At 49.2% G+C, this 8,599-nt stretch overlaps 1 pseudogene; it reads left to right on the plus strand.

Annotated features, from left to right (window-relative positions):
• Positions 1-587: 587 nt before the first annotated feature.
• On the plus strand, positions 588-2,217 carry LOC124659357 (annotated as a pseudogene).
• Positions 2,218-8,599: the final 6,382 nt, after the last annotated feature.

Below are 8,599 nucleotides of genomic sequence, written 5' to 3' on the forward strand. Positions count from 1 at the left end.
CAAATATTATTGTTTTTTGGAAATAACAATTAGAAGTTGTATTAGCTCCACATTATTTACTGCTAATAAGATGTCTACCACAACAGATGGCACAATAACATTTCAAAACAAATATTCCAAAAGCAATATCCTCAAAATAAATATGGTAGATAAGCAAGAACACAAATATAACTACATGTAAAAAATCTAGCCGCATGTACAGGTTACGTACCTTGCTAGTTTTAAGAAAAAGTGTGGCTATTTCTGAGTCGACTGAGAACTAAGTTTGTTCTCAGTCAGATGATGTCAGTAATTCTTAGTTGTAACATGAGTTGCAACTGATAACTAGCACGAATCACAAAACAAATCTAACAGTGTAGAAATTGACTGAGCACGAGCTTAATTCTCGTGGAACTAGCAAATCCCGTAAGAAAGAGTGAACGGTCACGACAAGAACAGCGGGTCGCCGATTCCTACGAACGTGTATACACAAGGTGGTCTGTACTATGTACGTACGTGAAATCGTACATCCGGCCGGTCGGGCTATAAGAAGGCTCTGGCATCACGGCTCCGAAGAGCACAGGTAACAACACATGATGCTTTCCGCCATGAACGACGATCTTGTGTACGTGTGCTCTGCTCTGGCCGTGTCAGTTTTGGCCATCACGGTTGTCCAGCTACTGAAGCCGCGACAACGGCTGCCGCCGGGGCCGCTGAACCTGCCGGTGATCGGGAGCGCGCACCGGCTGGTGAACGCGCTGCCGCACCGCGCGATGCGCGACCTGGCCGGCGTGCACGGCCCGCTCATGTACCTCCGCGTCGGTCAGGTGCCGCTGGTGGTGGTCACCTCCAAGGAGGTCGCCCGCGAGGTGCTCAAGACCCACGACGCCATCTTCGCCACTCGGCCGAAGCTCATGGCCGGCGACATCGTGGCGTACGGCTCGACGGACCTCCTTTTCTGCTCCACCCCCGGCGACTACTTCCGGAAGCTCCGAAGGCTGTGCGTCCAGGAGATCCTGAGCAACGACCGCATCCGGTCGTACCAGGACATCAGGGAGGACGAGGTGCGGAGCCTCGTGGAGGACATCTGGGCGGCCGGACCATCGGCGCCGGTGGACCTCAGCAGGAAGATCTACAAATTAACCAACGGCATCGTCTCCCGGGCGGCGTTCGGCATGAAGAGCAGCAAAGCCGAGGACTTCGTGGCGGCCATCAAGCACAGCTTCGTCTACTCCACCGGCTTCTCGATCGCTGACCTCTTCCCTGGTTTCACGGGGATCCTCAGCTTCCTCACCGGCCAGAGGAGGAACCTGGAGGGCGTTCGTGACACCATCGACGGCATCCTGGAGGAGATCATCAACGAGAGGAGCAGATCCTCAAGAGCGGCAGGTCAACCGCGTCGGAGAAGAACCTGGTGGAAGTTCTCCTGGGCCTCCAGGGGAATGAAGACTTTGGTTTTCCCATCACCCGTTCCACTGTCAAAGCAGTTATCTTGGTTAGTACGAGAGTTTCTTCATACTACTAAGATTTTCACGCCTCAACATTCAGTTAAATAAGACTTGATGCCTCGACACTTATCTGAAATGACATATGGAATACAGGACATATTTGCTGGTGGGACAGAGACATCCGGAACATCCATGGAATGGGCGATGTCGGAGCTGATGGCGAACCCAAAGGTGATGGGGAAGCTGCAAGGCGAGATCAGGGCTGCGTTCGGCGACAAGGAGTTCATCAGCGAGGCGGATCTCCGGGCGTGCGGGAGCGTGATGAAGTACCTCGGCCTGGTGATCAAGGAGACGTTCAGGCTGCACCCGCCGGCGCCCATCCTGGTCCCTCGAGAGAGCACGGAGGCCTGCGAGATCAACGGGTACGTGATCCCGGCGAAGACGAGGGTGGTGATAAACTCGTGGGCGATCATGAGGGACCCCCGGTACTGGGAGGACGCGGAGGAGTTCAGGCCGGAGAGGTTCGAGGGAGCCGGCCGCATGGACTTCCTCGGCGGCAACTTCGAGTACACGCGCGCCGTTCGGGTCCGGGAGGAGGATGTGCCCCGGGTACAACTACGGCATGGCGAGCATGGAGCTCACCCTCGTGCAGCTCCTGCACTCGTTCGACTGGAGCCTTCCGGATGGTGTGGATCAGCTCGACATGACCGAGATCGTGTCGCTCAGCTTGACCAGGAAGACGCACCTCATGCTGCGAGCTGCCCCTCGTGCACCGCTGCCTTCTTCCTAAGAACTAGCCTAGCGGCGCTAGTGCAGTGTCGTGGGATGGATGCAGCCATGCCCATGCATGCTACTACCAGCTGCAGTTTAATTTAGTTGTGATGTTCGTCATTCCGTGCGTCTTCAATAATGGCTGGGGTGAGGGTAGTAGTGAAAAAGATATGTTAGCAGTTTGGCGCTGTAGTTTGAATATTGTTGCTTGTCAGAGGATGTTTGTGTTGTAATATATGTTCAGTCATGATATATACACATGCCAGACGCGCGCGCGGGTGCAGCCGAGTCGATCGGACGGACGCGCTTGTGTCGGCGGAAGGGCGCGCGCGGGTGCAGCGGAACGCAATTAATATCGGCTTGCGTGATCCTGACGTCCCTGTCGGCGCGCGCGCACGTACTGGCTGAGAATGCTTAATCATGACAGTTGGAAGTCTCCCTGGCCTCGGACGCGGTCAACGATGCCCCGCGCCGCTCGTACTGAGTCGGTACGTGCACGGACTGCTGATTAGTTCGACATAATAACCAGGCTGGACCCAGTCCGGTTCGTGGGCCTGCATGGGGTGATTGGATCACAGACCAAAGAGGTTCAGGTTCCATCCTCCATCTCCGGTCTTTCTTGACTGTCAAAAAAAAAATACCCGGTCTTTCTTTCTTCTTCTATTTTCGTCTTGCGCACCGCATGCATGGACTAGCTTTGCCGCTGAAATCCATTGCAAATCCACTTTCCACCGACTTCACTAATCTAGAGTCTAGCTACATCCATCAATTGATTTTCAATGCATATTAATCACTAGTAGCTCCGTGCCGGTGCCGCGGTCACGCGCATGTGCACCTGTACGTGACCGATCGATTTGCCACTCCATACTCCAGCACAACACAACACCAAACTAGCTAGCTCTTGCCACACATGCATCGCCATCCATTTCATCTTGGCTAGCTGCGCCACCTCAAGTGCGTACAAATACCCACATATATGCACGACTCCCACACCTCCTTCTTTCTCATTTTCTTTCTTTCTCTCTTAAAACCATTTCAAACGCAAGCATATATTTTTTCATCCGTGGTAAAACAAGTGTCGTATCTAGATAAAGCTGCGACAATTATTTCGAAACAGATCCAGTAGTGTGTTATAGTAGGGGAATCCATAACTTTTTTTTTGCCCACCAATATACCACCGATTGGTGAAGCCCACTCCGTACTCATTCTGTCCACAAATACAAATATATATGTGCACATCTAGCTAGGTTTGACTTATGTAAAACTTGTTAAAGTTTGGCTAGTTTTTATAGAATAAAAAGACTTAACAATATTTATGACACTAATCAATTTAGCATCACTATATTCTAAGCATATATGAAACGATTGTAAGTATGGAAGCCGTGATGCGGCGTGTACATATATATGAAACGATTGTAAGTATGGACATGTCGCAAACATCGCTGGTTGCGACACAACGCACGTAAACATATGGAAGTAGGTATTACATACACAATCACATACATTGTGTTGTTTTTAACAAAACATACAAAATTTCTAACCAAACATGTGCACATGCTGTGGAATTTGATTTTCGACGTGCTCCTCTTCGGCTATGTGGGAGACGAAAATTTGGAGGGCGGTGAGAAAGAAATTGCATCTATACCAGCCTTGAAATAAGAGATGGAAGCAGGGCATTACCTACCGTTCGATTGGAACGAAATAGACGGATATGATGGTGATCCGAGAGAAGCCGCCGCGGATGGATGAGTTGGCCCGTGTCAGATCTACCGGCACTTGCAGCGCCGCAATAATTCCCGCTCTGGTTTTTAGTTTTGGCTTCGAAAAGTTTGGGTTTGAGAGCGGGATGCGAAAATTTGGAGCAAAGTGGGCGGGCGGGCGAGTCGAAAATATCAACACACAAGATTCGCCTCACCCTTTCCACCCAACACCACCACAATGCCTCCGTCGCCGGCCGGCAGATTCCGGCGACGACCCCAGCTGCAGACCGCCGCCCCAGCACCCCCTCCTCCTCCTCTACAGGCCGGCAGATGGCGTGGAACCGCTCCACTCAGGGGCGGACCTACGTTCATCCAGCAGGTGTCACAGGACACCGGGTCCAAACCCATTTTCTTCTATATAGTACATGTATTTAGAGTGTGTGACACCCCAAATTAAAGTGAAAAATTATGAATGATTACTTGGAGGACACCGGGTGATTTATGCTCAAGGTCCGCCCCTGGCTCCACTCCAACCTAAACCCTAGCCCCCCATGACAAGGGATTAACTTATCAATGCCTATGGATTGTAGGCTAGGGTTTAGTTAGAAGTAGAGGGCAAGTAGATCTCGAAGGTTTCAGCCGAAAAGTACTCGACGATTATGAAAACTAGGGTTTGCAGACAATGATTCGATGATCTCTTCGTCCCTCGACTCCCCTTTATATAAGAGGTGGAGCCGAGGGTTTCGTTTTGTACAAGTTACGGAGTCCGGGACGGTTTCTAACTCATCCCGCCGGATTTACAAACAACACTTCCTATTACAATTCTACTTTCCTTAACATATCTTGGGCTCTCGAACCTTTTTATTCTTCGGGTAGTGGGCCTTCAATAAACCCCGGGTACTATCTTTGGCAGGCCCATTTGGGATGCCTATGTCAGTAGCCCCCGAGATTTTGCTTGAATCGTAGAATCAGGGAAAATCTCCACTGCTTATTCTTATTCCACAATGTACACTTTTCTATATTTCTTTATATAAATTTCTATATTGTACAGGGATATTGGTAGTTGGGGCTAGTTCTTCTGACGGATCAGGTACTAGTTAACTGCTCTAGTGGCAATCCGCAAAAACCTACTTCAAGATCACGTCCCTGGACATGATCTCGGGATACTCGGTGCAAACTTCGACGAGGTGCCGCTTAAGGTCTTACCATTCTGTCAAGTCCCGGTTAAATTTATCGAGTACCTAACGCGTCCGTTAGGATTTTTCTTCGTATCCGTTGATACGGATAAAAGTAGCGAGCGCAGTCTTCGGCGATGCCACGCCCAGCAGAATGGATCTGGGGTCTTACCTTCGCAAATTTGCGGCATTCAGAAATTGATCGTAACATTGGCGTTCTGAGAATATATTGTCGAGTGCTTTTCCGGCTGTTGGAATGGCACATTTTATCGAGTCAAATATGACTTATATTAATCTCCCGATGGGAGTATATGTAGAGTTAATTATAACTCGAAATATACTCTCTTGCTTTTCTATCTTTCTTTCTTTTTCCTTTTTATATTTCATCGGGCACGCGAACAGCGTTCCCGATGGGAGTAGCCCCCGAGGCTACAACCAAGAACTTGTGCTTGGTTGTAGGCTCAACATTTTAGTCTACCTTGTCGCTGTATTACCATTATCTCCCGATATTCTTTCTCTCTCTTTTCTTCCTTTTTTTTTTATCTCTCGGGTGCGCGAACAGCGCTCCCGATGGGAGTAGCCCCCGAGGCTACAGCCAAGAACTTGTGCTTGGTTGTAGGCTCCCACAATTTCTATATTTGCCACAATCGAAATTTTACTTTTCTCAAAGTAGCCCCCGAGCATTTGGGCAAAAACTTGTTTCTGACCAAAGGCTCCCGAAATATTCAAATAACTTCTCCTGTCGCCATTCTCCTTTTATTTTCCTTGTCGACATATTTTACTTTGTCAAATTCTCTTCAACTCTGTTAATAGTCGAAATTTTTCTGCCTTGGGGGTCCATTGTTCCCACCATGTTGACACGACGTGCAAGTGGGGGACACACGTCCTCCGCTTTTTCTGGCGCACGTACGGTAACGCCTATCTCAGTAAAAATACTGTTTTGCCCTTGTATCTAGAAGATCTATTCTCACCACACGATTTCTTCATCCAACGGCCCATTGCTTCACCCAATTCTTATATAAACCTGTCTTCAACCTCCGTTCATCCCCTCGCTTGCGCCGCTCACCTGTTCCTCTTCGCAAATCTTCCCCTGCGCCCAACTCTCTCTGATTTTCCGCACTCGCATACATTGCTCTGCCCACTGCCGTTGATGCCACCGCGTGCGCGTTTGACTCGCCACAGCACTCCGGAATCCAAGATGGCCGCTGAAGACCTTGAGTGGGAGAGATCCAAAATCTCCAACCAAGATGTCAATATGCTGAAGAGGCTGGGCCTGATGAAGAAAGAAGACGCCATCCGCTTTCCCAGCGAAGAAAGCTACCCCAAGCCTCCAATGGAGTATCGGGTTAGTTTCGTTGATCATCTCATCCGCGGCCTCTCTACCCCAATCCATGATTTCCTCCGCGGTCTTCTCTTTGTCTATGGGATTCAGCTGCACCAGCTGACCCCCAATTCCATCCTTCACATTTCTATTTTTATCACGCTTTGCGAATGCTTTCTTGGAGTCGCTCCCAATTGGGCTCTTTGGAAGCGCATTTTCTGCCTTCGCCGCAATGGCGCTCACAACGCCACCTACAACATAGGTGGCGTAGTCATCTGTGTCCGAACCGATGTCGATTATTTCGACGTCAAATTTCCCGACTCTGTCCAAGGATGGCGCAAAAGGTGGCTCTATATACACGAAGAAAGCGCCAATTCCGTGGAACACAACATAGTTCCTTTCGACGGAAACGCAAAAATTCAACGCCGCTACTCCCGGGACGCCGAAGCTTCCGAAGAAGAGAAAAAGGCGACGAAGCTCTTATGTCTCGTATTCATCAACTTCAAAATACTCGAGGCAAAGAGTTATCCGGTGTCCAAATCACTGCCTATTTTCTTAGGATTAGAGTGCAGCCTCTTCGGGCTCGCAAAAATCCCCTTTGGACGTACTCGGTGCCAATGACGCCAATAGGCTCTCCAATGATCTTTCACGTGAAGGACTTGGAGAAGCTTATTCGAAGAATTACCTCCCTGAGTAAGAGGGATCCTATTCCTTCCTCTTGTCGCGTGGAACCCTACAGCTCCACCAATCCTCTCCCCGAGGTATTTTGTCTTCTCGAATTTTATCTTGTTGTGAATTTTTCCCTGCATCTCATTGCATTGATATCTCTCTATTTTTCCCTTTGTCGCTATTTTCTTGTAGAATCACCCTACTATGGCTTCCCTTCCTCCTCTTCCTGAGGATGGAGAAGTCGAAGAAATGGGCATTGTTACTGACGACAATCAAGAAGCTCCGTCCTTTGTGAATGACCCCGTGGATTCTCGAAAGTCTGCGGGATCTTCCGAGGACACCACGTCAGTCCAATCTCCTCCTCCCGCTGTTTCCCCACAAAATCAACAAGACCAGTAGCGATCTGTTTACCTCGATCCATAGTGTTGCTTCCGGTTGACGATGTCGAAGATCTTGAACGTGCCATCGAGATCAGATCCTTACGCCTCTAATTCCCACAGACGGCGCCAATTGACAAGGGATTAACTTATCAATGCCTATGGATTGTAGGCTAGGGTTTAGTTAGAAGTAGAGGGCAAGTAGATCTCGAAGGTTTCAGCCGAAAAGTACTCGACGATTATGAAAACTAGGGTTTGCAGACAATGATTCGATGATCTCTTCGTCCCTCGACTCCCCTTTATATAAGAGGTGGAGCCGAGGGTTTCGTTTTGTACAAGTTACAGAGTCCGGGACGGTTTCTAACTCATCCCGCCAGATTTACAAACAACACTTCCTATTACAATTCTACTTTCCTTAACATATCTTGGGCTCTCGAACCTTTTTATTCTTCGGGTAGTGGGCCTTCAATAAACCCCGGGTACTATCTTTGGCAGGCCCATTTGGGATGCCTATGTCACCCCAAGATTAAGACCACCTAGCCCCTCCGGCGCCGACAACCCCACCCCTGTCTCCCCAACCACCGGCCCCTCCTCTCCTACTCCCGAGACCGCTCGCTCAACCCCCTCCGCCTCCAGCGCCACTGCTCGCTGATGTCTACGGGAGCTTCTATTCTTGTAGACAGTGTTGGGCCTCCAAGAGCAGAGGTTTGTAGAACAGCAGCAAGTTTCCCTTAAGTGGATACCCAAGGTTTATCGAACTCAGGGAGGAAGAGGTCAAAGATATCCCTCTCATGCAACCCCGCAACCACAAAGCAAGAAGTCTCTTGTGTCCCCAACACACCTAATAGGTGCACTAGTTCGGCGAAGAGATAGTGAAATACAGGTGGTATGAATAAGTAGTAGCAACGGTGCCAGAAAAATGCTTGGCGTGTAGTTGATGGTGGTGGTATTGCGGCAGTAGTAACGCAGTAAAACAGTAAACAAGCAGTAGTAACTCAGCAGTAGTAACGCAGCAGTAGTAAACAAGCAAGTAGTAACTCAGCAGTATTTAGGAACAAGGCCTAGGGATTACACTTTCACTAGTGGACACTCTCAACATTGATCACATAACAGAACAGATAAATGCATACTCTACACTTTTGTTGGATGATGAACACAT

Source organism: Lolium rigidum, chromosome 6 (assembly GCF_022539505.1).
Source record: "Lolium rigidum isolate FL_2022 chromosome 6, APGP_CSIRO_Lrig_0.1, whole genome shotgun sequence".
Classification (NCBI taxonomy): domain Eukaryota; kingdom Viridiplantae; phylum Streptophyta; class Magnoliopsida; order Poales; family Poaceae; genus Lolium; species Lolium rigidum.